Raw genomic sequence first — 19,199 nt, 5'->3', positions numbered from 1 at the left:
TAGGGGACAGGTGTGGCAAGGGTTTGGCAGGTGATTGAGGAAGGGCGATCTCAATTGGATCATTCCTGATTCTAGACCTCAGCTTCCTCTCTTGTAAAATGAAGGAACTGGATTAGTCAGAGGTATCAAACTGATGGGCTGAAAGCTCTGCAGAGCTCCTAGCGGAGCTGAGCAATGAGGAAGTTTTTAACCAAAAAAAAAAATTTTTTTTAAATCCAACACAACATAGTTAATATTAATTTGTGGTTTTCAAAATCAATCCCTACAGGGATTCTACTCACAATTAACACCCTTGGACTAGATGATCTCTAAAATCTCTTCCAGTAATGAATTGTATCATTCAATTAATAATTTCAAAAATTTCTCCCGATTCAAGAAGGGGGGGGAAGGCAAACAAGGAATAGAACATAAAGTTTTGTTGGTTGGTTTTTTTTAGAGGAAGCAAGAATGGAGAGGAAATAGAACAGAAGGAGGACAGATTTAGATGGAGCCAGCAGGAAAAAACAAAGACAGAAGACAGAACCCTAAATGTTTATAATGTCTCACTGTAGTAACCCTAGATGATTCAGACCTTGGCATTCCAGTGAGGAGATAGGGTTGAAGCAAAGAGATTAAGATTATAGTCTATCTTCTTGGGAACATTGGATATCAGGGCAAAACTAAGTACCAAGAAGTCAAGACAGTCATCTTTTTTATTTTTATCTAACTAGCACAAATAAAAGTTTCATCTTAGGTCAGCAGAATTTTTAAAGGAAATGACAAATTACAACTCTTCTCTAAATTTCAAAAATGAAACATGTTAGGTGATATTTAGGAACCAAAATGGGTACAGAAGACAAAAGTACATTTTTTTTGTATTTGTGCAAAACTTTCATCATATTGAATGTTTATTAATCTCTACTGCTTGCTATTCATCTCTTTAGAGTTCCAAAGTTGACCAATATAGTACTGTTCCTCTTACTAGCCTTTTAATGAGTAGGTCAACTTGGTTGTCTCATGTGTAAAATGAGGGGGTTGTATTAGATACCTTTTTTAAAAATAAATTGATATCGTGTGTATTGCACATTTTATTATTTTAATGGATATTTTTCATTGATATTTTTCCACATGCTAGGATAGTTTTTCAACATTGATCCATTTGCAAATATATAAACTCTGCAGTGATTTTATATTAAAAAAAAGTTTAGTCTCTTCTGTTTTTAAAATTTTCTTCCTAATCTTTACTTCACCAATTTAAATGATCAACTCATGTGTTTGTGTTTGAGGCTGCTGCTGGTGGTTCTGTCAGACTTTGAGAATTCCCAATATATCCTGTGCATTTTAAAGAATCAAGCAGAGACTTTTCCCTATGCTCATAATACAACCTTGATTTTTTTGCATTTAATGCAGTTCAACAAATATTAGGTATTTGATAATATACAGTGAACCGTGGTAGGCACTGGATAGAAAAATCACCCCCCCCCCAAAAAAAGAGTAGTTTACATTCTTTTGCAGAAACATGTATATAGGTGCAGAAATGTAAAATAGTGTGAAACAGTCCCCTCCCCCCCTTTGATTCTTTTTAAATTTCTTGTAGAGGTATTTTCCATTCAGTGTTTAGATCTCATGGAGAAGTATAGATTAGGGGTGGCTAGGTGAATAAAGTGAATAAAGCACCAGCCCTGGAGTCATAAGTACCTGGGTTCAAATCCGGTCTCAGACACTTAATAATTACCTAGCTGTGTGGCTTTGGGCAAGCCACTTAACCCCATTTGCCTTGCAAAAAAAAACCTAAAAAAAAAATAAAAGGGAACACTGACTTCTTTGTTAATCACTCTGAAGCAATTTTGCAATTACTGTACTATGCGGATTATTGTCCTACACTTCTTTTCCTTTCTCTTTTCTCCAGGTTGCCTTGTTGGCCTGGCAGGATATCAGTGAATCATTCAATTAACATTTATTACTTATATGTGCAATGCATTGGGATCATGGATCCATACACTCTTTATTGCTTTCAATTTCACTAGGTTTGGGGTTTTTACATTTCTTCTTCTCTAGGCGGCCAGAAGAAGTGGGAACAGCATTAGTTTGAGAATCCAAGGGCCTAGATTTGACCAGTGATTTGCTACTTAAAAGATTTTGTGACCTTAAGCAGTTCCCTTCCCTTTGCTAGTTTAGCTTCACTTTTCTCTTCCATAAAATAAGAGGATCAGACTAGAATGATCTCTAAGGTCTCTCTTGTTCCAATGCTATCCAATATAATCCTTCCTAACCATCACGCTTTTTTCTTTCATTCTTTATAAAAAAAATTAGCCACAGGTATTTCTCACAAGGGGCCTGGATTTAATATTTCTGTGCTGGTTCTATTACTTAGGGTTCAAAGAACCATGCAGTGCTGTGAGCAAGATTTAGGGAGAGGTGGGGCTTCCTAGAGGAATGGAGAGGGATTGAATTGTCTGAGAAGGAAGAGAACACTAGTTTGGGGCAGAATCTACCCAGGTGGCTGAAAGGATGGAGGGGCTTCTCCAGGAAGAGCGACAGGATTAAGTTCCTGGGGAGGGCAGGTTCAGTCCAGAGTCGGCAGATAAACCTGGGGCAGTTGGGTGGGGTAAGATGGAGAAGGGCAGGGCCCAGGTCCGGAATGCACTTTGTCCCGGAGGCAGCCTCGGGTGGGGAGTCTTGGGGTTCCTTGAGGGTGAATCTGAAATCTCTCCCATTCTGCCCCCCCCCAACTTGGTGGGATTCTTGTCCTTTCCTGCCCTCCTGGAATTTCCAGGGCCAGCCGGCTGGAATCCAAACCAAACTCTTACCAGACACTGTATCAGAAAAAAAAGAAGAAAAATCATTCTGGGGGGGGGCAGTGGGAGTTAAACTAGAGTGGTGAGGCCACCTCGGGAGAACCTAGGTATCTCTCTGATCTCTCCTCCTTGCAGGACCCTGGACACTGGGGAAGCCTTCATCTCTGGTCCTCCACTTCACACAAAAGACCCCTCCCACCTCTTCAGAAAGGCATCCAATACTCCCCCCACCCCCCAAGTCCTGGGACTGCTTGGCAGGGGTGAGGAGAAGGGACCCACCAAGTACCCAGGACCCCAAAATTGGTATATTTTATCATTTGCCTGGACATCCTCCCCCATCAGAAAGCTGGAGGGATTGGTAGACCCCCCCCCATCCCATCATCAAAGAGATCGAAGGAAATAGCTGAGCCCCCCCCCCCCCCCCCCAGGCCAGAGCCTCACCACCCAGTCCCGCAGACTGGTACAGCCCGGGCTGGGGCCTTATCTCTCCAGATAGACATATTCTCTCTCTGCATATGTATTTTTAAAAGTTCTGGGTCTTATTCTGTCTCTCTCTTTTTTTTCTCCTTCCTATAATAAAGTTTCCCATTGGATCCGGCCCACTCCCTGATTGACGCCCGCTTCCCATTGGAAGCGCCGGAAGGCTGACATCACTCGGGAGAGTGAGGGGGCAGGGCTGGCAGAGCAGTTTGTCACCACCCAGGCTCCCTTGCCTTTGGCTGGGTGCAACTTCCATTTTAGGTGTTGGATCTGGGAGGAAAGCAAAAAAAAAAAAAAAAAAGAGAGAGAGAGAGAGAGAGAGAGGAGAGGAGAGCGAGGAGGAGAGGAGGACGGAGAAGGAGCCGCAGAGGAGGACGAGGTGCCCGAGGACCCCTCGCCTTGTGGGGGCTGCCTCGCTGGGTTCCTGGCCGGGATCGGAGCCCCTTTTCGCCCAGGATTGTTTTGTAGAAGTCTGCCACCGAGGTGTGTGTGTACGTGTGGGGGAGAAGGTGGACAGAAGGGGCAGGCGAGGCCGGCCCCTCAGATTTGTAATTTTTTGCTACCCAGAGGGGTTTTTTTCCACCAGGTGCTGGCTGCTGGGGAGAAATTCAGCTAGACTAACTGATTCTCGAACCAGTTTTTTTCCTCTCCATTTTTTCCCCACTTTAAATTTTATATATTTTTTTTAAAGCCAAACAGCCAGAAGAGCAAAGTTGTGGGTCTGCTCTGGGCGCTGGGAGCTGGCAGAGCAGCTCCGGAGGGCGGAGGGCAGTCCTGGGACTTGGCCTCTCGGGCTGCCTCCTGCCCGGCCGCCGCCTTCTGGGGCCCCGGGACACATTTCCACCACCTTGGGGAGCGGAATTACCAAAGTTGATCGGGGCTGCATTGTGTGGGGTGGGCCGGGCCGGGCCGGGCCGGGAATTTGGCTCCAGCTCCCAAGCTGGCTACACAGATGGCTTCTCAGAGGTTTGAAAACTTATTTTTCCCTTTTTTTTTTTTTGCCTTGTTTGTGGACGTGGAAAGTCGCGAGGAGCTTTGCGGCCCCGGCCCTGCCAGTGGTTCCCCACTCCCTCTTCCCTCCCCACCCCCAAGAGGCTCGCCTCAGCCTCATGCGCCTTCCTGGGTGGATCCCGTCTTACTTTTCCAGGTGCGGCGGGTGGGAGCCTCTTTCTCTAGGACGGGTCCTGCTGCTTTGCCTTTTCAAAGAAAACAAATGGAGCCCCATCGACTGCATTTTTCCCTTTTCTTAAAACTACCTGAATTGGCTTAGGACTCCCCCCCCCACACACACACACCCCAAAGCTGCAAAAACTTAGAAACTTTTGAAATTCAGAGGTCATCTGTTTCCTTAAGTGAAGGAGAAAAATAGTTTAGAAGAAGTGATTTTAGCTTTTTTATTTAGGGAGGAGAGGTTAAACAAGGTGAACCGAAAACTTCCAATTCATTTGACGAGTTTTAAAAGGAAAGGTAGTTAAAAAAAATCAAGGTCAGCTGTGTGGGTGAATAGCTTTTTGGTTGATTTCCTACACATCTTTATCCTGGGCTGATTTTTTTTTTCTTATTTTAGACCTTTCTTATTTGGGAAGTTTTTTTCACATGGATCATCTAGTCAAATCATGATCTAAAGACTCAGACGTCCTTTTTTTTCTTTGCCTTTTAAATAATCAGAGCTACTCTAAAAATTTCATGGAATTAAATTCTTGACCTGATTGCAACAAGGTGGGTCTTAATTCAGTACCCATTATTTAGGACCCAAACTATCCCTTATGGATTTTTTCTTCCCCCTTTTAATTAGGAAACAGCTGAAAATGTTTTTTTTTTTTCCCCCATGCAAAACTAGAGAGGGCCTAGGGAGTTGCTTGCTTAGGGCTCTCAAAATAAAATGGAACTTCTTCCTTTTCTGGGTAATGCCGGAAGACTAAAGTGAAGTGATTCTTTTAAGTCCTATCCATACTTCTTTCTTCTTGAACTCAGCAAGTCTAAATTTAAAAAGAAAGGGTGACACATTTATGGGGAGCATTCCTCTAGATGACTGATTTAGCTCCTTGGGCTGTAGTTTTTATTTGAATTAGAAAAATTTGGAGACTGTCTCTCTTTTTCTGCCTCAACTCTAGCCCAAGGTTCTGAGTAGACTTTTGGATAACTGATTTGAATTACCGGTTGACCATTATCCCTTTAAACCTTTAAGTGGCTATCTGTTGAGAAAGATTACAAAGGCATTTTGAAAATGGAAAATAGGTTTTTGAAAATGGAAAATAGGTTCTCGAAGACTGGGTAGTAGCAGTTGGGGTCTGCCCTTAAAGTGGATAGATATTGCTCAGTGATAGGAGGATCCAAGTAAATGTCTAGAAAAGGCTCTTAACCCTTTTGTGTTGATAGTCAAGTGAAACCTATTGACCTCAGAAAATTTTAAAAATTAATAATTGAAGGAAATGCCTATTTTTAGTTAGATATAAGTAAAAACAGATTTTTTTTTTTTCTGATCCAGATTCACACAGAATCCTTTTTTCCCCCTGCAAATAATATCCTTTGGTCCTTGGACCTCCGGTTAAGAAACCTTTGGTCTAGAATTCTTGAAGGCAGCTATAGACATTGTCACTGATCTGTTTTTAGATAAGGAAGGAGACTTGTCTTTTCATTTCTTGTTATATTTTCAAGAATTGTAGGAATTTAGGAATTGGTTACCATCCTGCCCTTTCAGAAGTGGGGGCAGGGCAGGGGGAACACCCTCCAATTTTAGAGATAGGCTCAGTGGGTATATTTTCAGGGTTTTGTTTTCTGCTTTGTGTATCAGTGGCCTATTTGTTAAATGTTCCAGTGACCTTTGATTTTGAAAAATCTCTAAGTGGGGTATTGTGGGGTTCCTCTTATTTTTCCAGGAGCATTGAACCGAATTTAGGGGCAGATTCCATAATTCTTTTCTTAGGCATACAGAAATGGTACTAGAAAATTTGTCTTCAACTGATCTGATATTTAAAAAATCTCCCATTGTAAGAAATCTCCAGGGTAACTGAGTGTCCTCTTCCTTGAGGAGATGTAAAGGAAGTCTTGTGTATGTTAACTAGTTTCTCTAAAGTGGAGAGAAAATAACTGGAAAGGAATGGCCCTCTCAGGGCTTCCTGAAGAAAGCATCTGATAGCTGGTTCCCCTTTACTTCCACTTCCCAGACCAAGACTTCGGCTGTTTCCAGATGATGGTTTAAAAAGCAGACTCGATCGAGTGGCTCAATGTTTTCATCTTGTTCAAGGGCCTCACTTGACTTTTCCATATTGGTTTAATGTACATAACATTCCTGCTTATTTCTTTAAAGGAAAACCTATTAACTATCTACTATTTCCATGAGGGGGAAAGGAACCTGGGCTAGAAAGGAATACTGTTTTCAACTTTTGGAGGAGGAAACTTGCCTTCTGTCCTGTGTCTCACCCATATTTTTTCTTCTCCAATGAACATGGCTGTGATTTGAGCTAATCTTGATTTCTTAGTCATTTGTAGGTAGATTTGTATTGGTTAGCATGCATAGGATCCCTGAGGCTATAGTACCAAACTTTGGAGGAAAGTGTTGGTAATAGAAGAATAAAATCTAAATGCAAGTTAAAAACCTACCAGCCTTTTAGGCTGGATATTTACTCTTCTTCCTCACCTTTTAAAAACTTGATTTGTTGACTATGGAGAATGTAAGTTCTAGCTTTTTTCCCCCTATTGCATGCCTACTGGCAAAATTATTTAATGCTTAAAGTAAGACCTAGAAGTCCCAGGGCCTAGGCTGCCCCTGATCAAGGGAAACCACCATACCCTTCATTAGCATACTGAACACCAGTTAAGAGCTTTTTATGTGGCTCTTTGGGAAGATTCATAGTGTAAAGATATGGTTCAGTCTTGGTTCTATTCATTTTCTACCTGAAATACTTGATTCTTTACTGAAACTGAGTATTTGAACCTTTCTGTAAGTTTGAAATGAATACATTTGACTGAATATTTCTAGGAGAAGCACGGCTTGATCACACTTAGTCATTGAAAATGATGTCCACATCACACCATTACTCTGCTGTAGGTTTTTTTGTACATATAGTTTAATATGTTTTTCATCCTTAAGCCACATTCATAATAACATGAAGCTTGTTTTTCTATGAACCTTACTTAAAAGAATGAACTATTGGGGATTTTTCTTTATTCTCCCTTTCCCTTCCAAGAAGGGTTAACATGTCACTCAGTTGAAAATAGGGATTTCTCTGCTTAAATGCAGCTGCCTCCAAGGTTGCCAATTGTGCATTGATGGAGCCTGGCAAGGAGATTTTTAGAAGGAAGGAACAACTGCTCTGGTTTAGAATGACCAATGGGGAGTAGAGTGCATGCATTGATTTGTGTTTTTTTTTTTGTTGTTGTTGTTGTTGGATAGCTTATTAGACATTTTGAAAGTAGTTTGTCTCTTCAGACTTATACTTTGTATAATAATTTGTTATTAAATATTAAATAGTGAGAATGGAACTCAGCTGTCTTGGCTTAGTAAAACTCCCAGCTGAAATTTAAGTCTCCCTTAAAATGCATTAGCTCCCTGAGTTCAAATCTGGCCTTAGACACTTAATAATTGCCTCACTGTGTGACCTTGGGCAAGTCACTTAACCCCATTGCCCTAAATAAAACGCATTAGATCTCATATAGACTAATGGGCTTTCAAAAGGACCTCCCAAATTCTGCATTTTGTTACCCAATCATAGTACTTTTATTAAACAATGTTACTTGGTTTCCTTAAGTATTGTGGATTTTAGCACACTAAGAACAATTAGGCTTTTAATTTTCAAGTTTCGGGGCAGCTAGGTGGCTCAGTGGATAAAGCACCAGCCCTGGAGTCTGGAGTACCTGGGTTCAAATCCGGTCTCAAACACTTAATAATTACCCAGCTGTGTGGCCTTGGGCAAGCCACTTAGCCCCATTTGCCTTGCAAAAAAACCTAAAAAAAAAATAAATAAAATAATTTTCAAGTTTTATTGGTTTTTATTATTAGTCCTTTCAACTCCCTGCTCTGTGACAGAGCAAAGACACTCCACACAGTGACCACATCTCATTTTATATGCAATATTCTGCCTTTTCTCTCTTTCTACTCCAGTCTTCACCTGTTGTGTGAGATCTTCACTAGTTTTTCAGTTACTCAGAAATAGACTTACTTTAATGATCATCATTTCATTCTTGTCATGGTATATATGCTTTGGTTCTACTTATTTTATTATACTTCTCTTTATAAAAACTCAAAGGTTTTTTTCCTGAATTTTTCAAATCCACTTTTTCTTCCCGTGCAGTAATATTTCATTCATATATGATAGCATGTTCAGCTATTTTCCAATTGATGGGCGCCTACTTTTTTTTCCTTGTTTCTTTGCCACTCTTAAAGAATGCTGCTATGAATTTCCTGGTATATATTGAATCTTTTGTTTCTTACCATCTGAATTTCTGTGTGTATATATCTAAAAGTGGGATTGTTGAGGTGTGGACAAGTTTTTGTTGTGTTTTTAACTTGCTTCCCTAAGGTTTGGGCTGCTTCAGAGCACCTGTAATAACTTAGTAGTGTTCCTATTCTTCCCTACCCCTTCCAACACTCATTTCTCAAATGGGGTTCTTTTAAGGAGAACTCCATTTTAAAAGATACTTTTTTTATCTCTGATATAAAAAACATGAACCCATTGAGGTTGCTGAATCTTTAGGTTTTTTGAAATGGGAGCTGTAAGTGCCCAGCTTCTTGGAGAAGTATCTGGCACTCTTAGCAGGCACTTTTATTTACCATATTCTGCTTATCTATTAGATCTTTGAGGTGATCTAAGATGATGATTTATGGCATCACTAGACATTGTTGAATAATGTGTTTGGTTGTGACCAGTTTGAGCAGTTTCCTCATTGATATGAACATTTTTTTCATTTGATAAAAGTTGTTCAATGTTTGATTTCAAAACAGCCACCAGTGTGCCTTAAGGGAATGCATCAAATTAACAGATGTCCTTTAACAATAGTTTAATGCTTTTATAAATAATTTTATACTAACATCAGTTAAGGATAATTGGGTAAAATCAATAACCTTGTTTCTGCCCTGATTGATAACATTTCTGCTTTTCTCTTCATGTGTCTGTAAACATGAAACTTGAAACATGAAAAATTCAAATTCTAAAAGGAAGTTGTATGACTTGAAAAAATGCAGGACTATTTTAAAGAAAATGAAGAATACTAAAATGAGAATATGATCAGTTCCCTACTTCCCATTGACTAATGTAAATTGAACAGTAAAACAATGAAGTGTTGCAAAATGTCTTATAAAGTGATATATAATAGCATTCAGTAATATTCTCATAAAATGCTTACTGCTAACAAATGAATCACGTTTTTTACTTTAAGTCATTTGTAAACATTAGGTTCAGAATAAAGTGGACCTAATGTTCTCTTGCTGAAAACCATTAGTATACACTTGAATTTTTAAAAATGACTTTTACTGCCAGATGTCTTTTGGTCTTCTGTCTTTAAGTGAAATGTTTTGGGACAACTAGATGAGTCTGGAGATAAAACAGAAATCCTATTTTGATATGTGATAAATTGATACCAAGAGTTCAAATATATTTCCAAATGATTAGGCTCCTTAAGTTCCTTAAGAACCTCATAATAGCTATCCAAGTTTTTCTATTTTAAGGGCAGGTGAGACTTTGTGTGTTTTCTCTTGTAGTCCATTAATTAGTGATCAGAGATGACTAGAAATGGGTTGGTCAGACTGATATTATTAATAGTTGTCAAACTGTTATTAATATATTAAAAACTGAACCAAGACCTTTAAGCCTTAAATCTCATTTGTCTTACAAGGATGGAATTTCTAGTTCATGGTTCTATTCATCAAACATTTTTTGTTTCAGTGTCCAGAAACCTTGTAAAAGCTTCTGTTCCCCATGAGTTTTTGTCAGACTTGCAGTTTGAATTCTGACTCTGCCATGCAACCATGTGTCTGTTTCCTTGTCTGTAAAATGGGGCTAATGATGGTTTGTGTATCCTACAGAGTAGTTGTGAGAAAGAACACATTATAATGTGAGCTCCTGAGAGGATGATGGCTTGAACTTCAGAACTTTATACACTTTATACACTTTATAAAAACTATGATGAAAGTCAAGTCAACCAGCATGAAGTGCTTACTGTGGACCAGGAACTGGGAATACAGAGAGAAGCCACGAGATGGCCCTGATAGTTTGGAGAGGTTCTTCTGCTTCTTGTTTATTTGAATAACTTTATACTTTAAATTATCGGCCATTTCTGGTACTTTGTGATTCTTGAGCAGGTAACCATGACCTAAGCAGTGAGGCAATTTCTGATGACCTTTCTCCTGATCCTTTTTTCCTTTCACTTCTTATTCTTGTCTCCTCCACTCTGAAGGACTGATTCTGTTCTCTTTTGTTTCACTTGCCCTCCTTTCATTTCTCACTCTGCTCAGTATCATTCATGTGCCTTGCTTGACTCCAATGGTCCTTTTCATTAGTTGAAGTTCTACTTCTAAGCATAAACTATATTTTTTTTTCTCTAAGGGGAAGAAATTGCTTCTAAGTTATTTAGGCTGTATCTGTATTAAAAACTGTAAAACTAGCGATTCAGTTCAATTCATATTGAGGGTTTAATATTTTGGGGATTCAAAGTCACAAAATTAACAGTCCCTGTCTACAAGGACAACATCTACTATAGGGATACAACATGTATGTAAATAAATGTAGCAGGGTGGCTAGGTGGCACAGTGGATAGAGTGCCAGCCCTGGAGTCGGGAGTACCTGGGTTCAAATCCGGTCTCAGACACTTACTAATTACCTAGCTGTGTGGCCTTGGGCAAGCCACTTAGCCCCATTTGCCTTGCAAAAGCCTAAAAAAAATAAATAAAACAAAATAAATGTGGTAAAAGAAAAATTGAAAGTAAGAACATCATTCTTTGGTGAGGGGGAGGGATTGAAATAGAGGAAGCCTTTATGAACCAAGCACCCAAGTTGAGCCTTGAAGGAAGATAAGAATTCTGTATAAATAGAATTGCCACTGTCCTTAATAATGCACAATGTCATTGTATCAAATTAGAGGGTTTTAGATTGGATTGTGTTTTGACTATCATTTAGTCCATTATGCTTATTTTGATAGACAAGAAAGTTGAGATTCAGAGATAAAGTTTTAAGTAGTTACTGAGTGACAGAACTAGAATTCAATATCCAGTGGTTCTGATATTTCATAAATAGCAGACCAAAGAGGTAAATTCTCTCTCTGAGAGAATTACTGGTTTTTGATAGGCTTCCCTGAAAATGCCAGTGAGATTTTTACTCCCTGTGTGGGTCGCTGGAGGTAGGACTAAAATACATTAATGAATTGCCGTCGTACTTTAGGTTGTAGGTCCCACTTCGGGGGAAAAGGATTTCGGTAAGGAATTTTAATAAGCTGAACTATCACACTGTCAATGGAAGACATGAGACATTGTTAGAGAAACTAGGCCAACCTTTCAATACAGTTATCAAAGCACCTGCAGTTCCCATTTCAGGGCAAGTGAAGTGATCCTCATTGAACTGAACTAAAGACTACATATCCAGCACACTTTTAAAAGAGAGTAGACTTTTTTAAAAGAGAAATTGGTGCCCATCTGATTGCTTTTCACTGCTCCTTTGTTGAAATTTGGAAAACTTTTCTCTCCATTGACTACCTTTAGAATTTTGTGAAGCAGGCCAGAATTTGCCACATGAACATCTAACCTGCTGAAAGCTCATCAGGAAATAGTGTAGAAAGTCCCCCCCCCCCAAAAAAAAAAGAACAATGTCTAGAATTAGAAGTTTCAGAGTGGATGTTGCAGGTTACCTTCTACCATATTCCTACAACTTTTCGCTTCCTCCCCTCTCCCAATTGCTGATGTATTCTTTATGTCTTTATGTGTTCTGTGGAGTATCAATATTTTGCTTAGGTGGTTGATGCTTCAATCAAAATGACCAAACGTTGCCTTGGAAAAGTTTGGTGATTGAGGTTGAAGATTCTACTTGCCTTTGGAGATAGTCCCCAAGCTATGTCTATTCCTGAGCAGTTCCCTTTAGAGCAGAAGACAGAACTGGATCCAATTGTGTTTCTTCTGAAGAGTGAGAACTTTTTTGTCTAAAGTGTGATGTGCCCTTAGTCAAAAGTTAATTTTATCTTAAACTTAATAAACAAGAAACATTTCACTTTACATAGTAGAATAAATAATGAGGACTGTACTTGAAACTCCTGGTTTGAGTTTTGTTCAGCTTGTTTTTCTTAAGCCTATGGCTTTCCAACTTTCCTGCTTATCTGCTTTCTGGATTTCCTTTTGGTTTCTTTCTGCTTTTCTGTCAAGAGGTGGGTAGTGAGCTTCACCATTAGTCCCCTAATATCAAAGTTGGCCTTTGCCTTGATTGGTGTTCCTGAGTCTTTCAACGTTGTTTTGTTTTCCTGGTTCTACTCTCTTCACTGTGCATCAGGTTTCTGAAATAATCCATTTCATCATTACTTTTGGAATAATACTCCATTATATTCACATGGCATAACTCGCTCAGGCATTCTTTTTTTTTTTTTTTAAGATTTTTCAAGGCAGTGGGGTTAAGTGACTTGCCCAAGGCCTCATGACTAGGTAATTATTAAGTGTCTGAGGTTGGATTTGAACCCAGGTACTCCTGACTCCAAGGCCTGTGCTCTATCCACTGTGCCACCTAGCCACCCCTCAGGCATTCTTTGAATATGTGACACCCCGACTACTAAAAAAGAATTGATTTAAAATAATTTTGTACATATGGATTCTTTTCATCTTTGGTTGATTTTTTTTTGTATCGGCCTAATAATGGTATGGTTGAGTCAAAGGGGAACTAAGACTTTAATGATTTTTGGTTCCTTGTTTCAAATTTCTTTCCAGTATCTTGACCAGATATTTAAAATGAAATGCTAGCTTTTTAATCTTTTGCCATTCCTGTCCTTTCATCCTTTGAAGTATCTCCTTGCCCACCGAGGGACAGATTTACTGATGGTTCACATCTACAGCCTCCTGAGCTGTGGAAGAAGGATCAGACAAAATTTTATGTTCCTTTATGTATCAGAAACAGATGTTGCCATTTTGACTTGGAAATGGAAGAAGAGAGATCAATATTAATGATTGCTTATTTTAGGCTGATCCCTTAGGAGAAAGTTAAAGGATATAAGCACCTCCCTCTATCTTGAATCATCCAGTCTTATACTTTCTCTTTCATGGCTTGTATAGTCACTCTGCAACTCTGTGAAAGAGTCTCTGTTTCTTTCTTGATTTGGAATGTAGCCCTGGAGCTTGACCTGGTTATCCTCTTCTTTCCCTTTAATTACACCTATCTAATTGTCATTCTGTTAACTTCATATCATTCTTGGGAGATGACCTCAAGCAGGAAGCATTTTTTTTTCTTTTTCTTTCACTTCTCCCTTTGTCAAGTAACTATTGTTTGGTGTAGGAAATAATCTAGACAATCCTACAGATTTCCTGAAGACTTCAGAATTAAATTAAGTGGGTGGCATATTTCACTCATTTAAATGGAGAGGCAGTAGAGGAGTGGTTAGAGGATCACAGATTTAAAAGTATTACACATTCAGTGAGCACTTAGGGCTTCCCAGTGCCAATCATTGTACTAAGAATCCATAGACAGAAATGAAAACAGTCTTGCTCTTTTGAAAAGTTATCTTCTATTGGAAGAGATCAGACACACACACACACACATCCCCAAATCTTCAAATTCATTTTATTGAAGAGGTGAAGAGGAGAGGGGATTTCAGTAATACCAAACCAAATATCAGAAAAGAGAAGAGTGACATGCAATGTTCTACCCTTAGTCCCCCACCTATAAAAAAGAGGGGTGGGGGTTTCCATATCATCTCTTTGGGACCAAACTTTGTTATTTATATTCAAAATAAATACAAGGTAACTTTTTTAGAGGGTAATGTAATATCAACTAGGAGAGTTTCATTTATAAGGTGGGATTTTTCAGGAAACAAAGAACTTTTAGAAGTCAAGGTAAGGGAGAAGAATGGAGATTAAGGGCTAGGGGGAAGACCACAGAAAAGAATTGGAAATAGAATATTAGTGTCAGTGTGTGAAGAATTCCAAGAAAACCAGCAAGACTTCTAGACTGTAGAGTATAGGAAGGTGAGTAATGTCTGCTAAGGCTAAAAAGATAGTTTGGGGCCTGGTCACAAAGGGTTTTCAAAGCCAAACTGCAGTTTATATTTGATCCTAGAGGCAATAAGGAGCTATTGTAGTTTGAGTAAGGGAGTAACATGGCCACACCTGTGCTTCCTAAATAACAATTTGTGTGGAGGATAGATTGAAGAGGAGACTCTTTTTTCCCCTTTTCATTTTTTAACTCATTTTTTCAAGGTTTTGAGTTTCATGTTTTTCTCCTTTTCCATCCCTGACAGAAAGCAGTCTAATACAGGTTACACATATTTAACTATGTCAGACATAAATCTATATTAAACATGTTGTGAAAGAAGAATCAAGTCAAAATGGGGGAAAAAAACCATATAAGACAACTTAAAAATTGAAGCTTATTAATGGTCTGCACGTAAACTCCATAGTTCTGGATTTGGATTTCCATCACAAGTCTTTTTGAATTTAGAATTTTGATTATTGTACAGCTAAAATGAACAAGACCACTATAGTGGATCATCACCCATTGTAATGAGTGCTGTAAGGGTGAAGTGTCCTGGTTCTGTCCACTCAGTATCAGTATGCAAGTTGAAGAGAACAGTCTTGGCAGGGAGTTCTTACTAACAGCCCATCTGAGACCCTGAGCTAGGTTGCTAGCCATGGGTCCAGAGAAAGAGGACAGCTTAGAGATGTTCTCCAGGTAAGAAAAGACAGGATTTGGCAACTAAATGGATATGTGGAGGGAGGGAAAGTGAGGAATTGAGGATGAAACTGAGGTGCTGAACTTGGGTGATTGGAAGGTGGGAATAGTCCCCTCCTCAAAAGAGGGAAGCCATTTCAGCTAAGTCTTTTCATTTTCCAGGTGAGGGATATGAGGATATGAAGTAATATGGCTTAGGCTAGGTCAAATAGTCATAAATGACAGAGCAAGGGTATCTTGAACCTCGTTCTCTGCCTCCAGATTTAGCGTTCTTTTCTACTATTCTGATACTGTCTCCTAATAGAATAATCTCTTGTTACCTTGCATACTTTTTTCCCCTGCTTTTTTTTAGGTTTTTTTTTTTTCAAGGCAAATGGGGTTAAGTGGCTTGCCCAAGGCTACACAGCTAGGTAATTATTAAGTGTCTGAGACTGGATTTGAACCCAGGTACTCCTGACTCCAAGGCCGTTGCTTTATCCACTATGCCACCTAGCCACCCATTTTCCCTGCTTTTCTATATAATCCAACTGATAGTTTCCAAAGACTTCTTACCTATGACTTTTTTCTGTTCTTGTTCAGATAAAATTATTTTGATTTGTTCCAAGAGTTCAACTTAACTATTCTCCCAACAGCTAACACTTTTAATAAATAATTCTTGATTCCCTTGCTTTATGTAAGGTATAATAATATGGGAAAACACAGGTGTAAAATAAGACATGGTCCTTGTCCTTCAAGAGTTTACATTCTAACAGGGAAGATTAAAGAGGGGATCGGTTATCAGGAAAGATATGAAAGGAAGTAACATGCAAGATGGGCTTTGAAAGATAATATTTGAATGATAAAGATGTGAGGCAAGGATGAGGAGGACATTCTAGGCAATGGGAAGATCCAGTGGCCTAATGAGCTGAATTGTACAGTTTATATTGATTAGAGGAAAGCAGTGGAAAGAAAACTATTGACTTTAAGTGTTGGAAATGACTTGAATGCTTCTCTTTTAACCTGCTCATTTTTCAGATGAGAAAATGGAGAATAACTCCAACAGTCAGGATGAAAATGCTCTCTTGATTTCTAGATCAGCCGACATTTGGGGCCACTTAATGAGTTGAAGACTTTATATGTGGTAGGCAGTGGGGAAAGTCTTTAGTTGGGAGAGTAATTTGAATAGGAATGCTTTAGGACATCAGGGTGGCCCATTGGATAGAGTTCAGGGCTTAAGACTCATGAAGACTTGAGTTCAAATGGTGCCTCAAACACCTACTAGTTGTATGACCTTGGACTAGTCACTTTACCCTGTTTGCCTCAGTTATTTATCTGTAAAATGAATTGGAGAAGGGAATGACCATTATCTTTGCAAGAAAACTCCAAATGGTGTCACTAAGAGTCTGAAGACAACCAAAATGAATGAACAAATGCTGTGGGAACCATACACTGTTGTAATCCTCTGGTCCTGTATACTTTCCTTTCTTCACCATGGGACATTTTGAAAAATGTTCTGGCTTTTTAAAAAAATCTGTTTCTTGATAAGCTGATAGTATAACCAGTCTGGTGTGAATTGGGTGTGTCTGGGGGGGTCCTCTTGGGCTGCAGTTATAGACCCTTGAGTCTCAGCATCATCTGGTGCTGAGAGAAAGGGTGTGTTTTTTGTTATGTACTTTCTTCTGGGGTAGGGTATGTGTCTAGGATTTGGTGAAGCCAGTAAGACTTCATACCTGTGGCCTCTTTGGTTGAGTTCACACTTTGTGTCAGATGAGTATGAATTGTTCATGAATGATTTATTTTATTACTTCTATACTTCCCTTTGGGAAGGTGAGTTAGTAAATCTGCTTGATGGAAACCTAGATTCTGAATGTTCCAATAACTCTTAGATCTGTATTACTGGTTCTGTTCTTTCTTCTGAGATCCAGACCTACAACTCCAAATGCCTACAGAACATTTCCATCTGATGATATATAAAATTCATCTTGTCCAAAATTAATGTTAACTGTTATTAAACTAAGTTTAGTTTCTTGCTTCCTTTTTTATCTCATTTATTTTTGTCTCTGCTACCACAATTCTTTCAGTGTCTCAATTTCATAACTGATAATTTGAAAATTTTTCCTCCTTCATTTCATATCCAGTGTTACTAAATCCTGTTTCAACTTCTGGAAAATATTTTTGTATCTGGTATAGGGGAAAAAACAATGAACTTTGGAGTCAGAAGAGACCTGGGGTGGAATCTTGCCTTTTGAGACTTGCTAGATGTGTGACCTAGGCAAAACATTTAAAACTTTTCTTTTTGATCTTCAGTTTCTTTATACAATAAAACTTCTATACAAAGGGAATAAAACTATTTGTAGGACTTTTACCTTACAAGGTGCTGTGGAGATCAAATGAGATAATGTGTGTAAGATATTTCATAAACCTTAGAACATTATGTAGTCTTTTTTGGTTCAGAGCTGTGATTTTATGGATACAGGGCATTTTTGCTACAAGTCCATATGGACAACTCTTCTGCCAAGATAGTTTCCTCAGCCACTGAGAAATTGAGTGATTTCCCCCCCACCCCCAGTCACACAACCATTATGTGTCAAATGTTGAACTTGAAACAGGGTCTTCCTCATTACAAGGCCAGTTTTTTATCTGCTATGCAAAATGAATGTTTTGGAGGAGATAGCTTCTGAGGTCATTTCTAGATCTCTAAACTCCATCTGGAATGTCTTCCCTCTCCCTTTTCTGAAGGTTAACTGGAAGTTTTGTTGTTTAACCTTCTTTCTCAAAGATCATGACATCAGGAAGGTGATGTCATGACTTGCAAGTGAATTGGATTTAAGCTGTACAAAGCCTTACCCCTCAGGAGCCATCTAGATAGAGGTCAGGATGACTGGAGATGGCCCTGCATGCAGTGGGAGTGAAGGTCTGAAACGACATGCATTTAGTCATTAAGGCTAGGTAAGAATTGAGACAAAAAATGGCCTCTTTTACCTAATCCAAAAAAAAAAATCAGTCGAAGACCTTCAGGGTCTCTGGTCCAACAGAAGCAATTGCTATTTACCCACACTGAATCATCAGAGCTCAAAGTATGATCAGGTGAGTCCTGAACTGGGACCTGTTGGTGGCCTGGCTCACACAAGAGCCCATACCCATGTCAGGAGTCTTTCCTCAAACCTCACAAAACACTTGCTTTTGTGCTTGTACGATGTAACATAAATTTTTTTAGCAATCTGTGTTTCTTATTTCCCACCAGACTTCTTGAGGTTAGAAGTAATGATCCTCATCTGTGTGTCTTCCTAATACCTAGCACATTTCTCTAGACTGAGTAAATAAATGAGGGTGATGACTGTGGTAGGTGTACCCTACCCTACACTAGAGGTAGAGAAGGGCAGAATCCCTTAGTTGATAGTGATTCATTCCTGCACTGTGTTCTAGGTCTTGTTCATGCAAGTTCTTCCTAAAGTGCCTAGCAAAGCCATTCCCAGGCCTTCTTAAAGAGAGGCCTCCTAGCAGGGCCTGGAGGACCTACCTGCAGGGAGGAACCATGCTACAGAATAGGTCCCAGGGCTTCCCTCTGTCGGGGAGGATGTCTGGCCAGCCTGGGCTCAGCAGGACCATTTGTTTAGAACTTTACGGGAAAGGGGAAGGCATGATGTCACTCGTGTCTGAAGAGGAAGTTCTGACTTCCTTCCCTGATTACTCTGCTTGGGAGAGGAAACTAGCAGCTTTCTGCCACTGGTTCCCTGGATTTTGGGGAATCTGACAGAGGTCCCAGTCATTTCTGAAGCATGCTGCACACTCAGCCTCCTCCTTTCTGTGTCACATTTGAAACTGCTCTGGTATGAGTGTTGGGCAACTTCTCCTGCCCTTGCCCTTCTAGGAGCTCTGCCTCTCATGCTGTCGAGATCTTTGTCTTGTTCCAAAACAAACAAAGGGCCTAAGGAACAAAGCTTCCCATTCCACCTAGCCCTTATACCTCCCCTGTGCTAACTGACATCGGAAAACCAGACAAGGCAAAGCCTGTGGAGAGAGAGAGGACTGGATTCTGAAGTGGAGGCCGACCATCGGAGCTCGCCTCTGCCCCTGACTCGCTCTGTGACCTCTGGCAAGTCTCCTCATG

At 39.6% G+C, this 19,199-nt stretch overlaps 1 protein-coding gene across 8 annotated transcripts in view; it reads left to right on the top strand.

Moving 5' to 3' along the window:
• Nucleotides 1-3,470: 3,470 nt before the first annotated feature.
• Nucleotides 3,471-19,199, top strand: part of CTNND1 (catenin delta 1) — a 53,507-nt gene continuing 37,778 nt past the window's right edge. For 5 of the 8 annotated variants that reach the window (XM_074231462.1, XM_074231464.1, XM_074231467.1 and 2 more), the window contains exon 1: nt 3,471-3,740. The gene's annotated coding sequence lies outside the window, so the exon portion shown is untranslated. The other 3 variants (XM_074231466.1, XM_074231468.1, XM_074231461.1) reach the window with 3 other exon arrangements.

The sequence above is a fragment of the Macrotis lagotis genome, chromosome 3 (genome assembly GCF_037893015.1).
Source record: "Macrotis lagotis isolate mMagLag1 chromosome 3, bilby.v1.9.chrom.fasta, whole genome shotgun sequence".
Taxonomy (NCBI): Eukaryota; Metazoa; Chordata; class Mammalia; order Peramelemorphia; family Peramelidae; genus Macrotis; species Macrotis lagotis.
The sequence above is the reverse complement of the archived record's forward strand: the minus strand, read 5'-3'. Positions and strand labels throughout refer to the sequence as shown.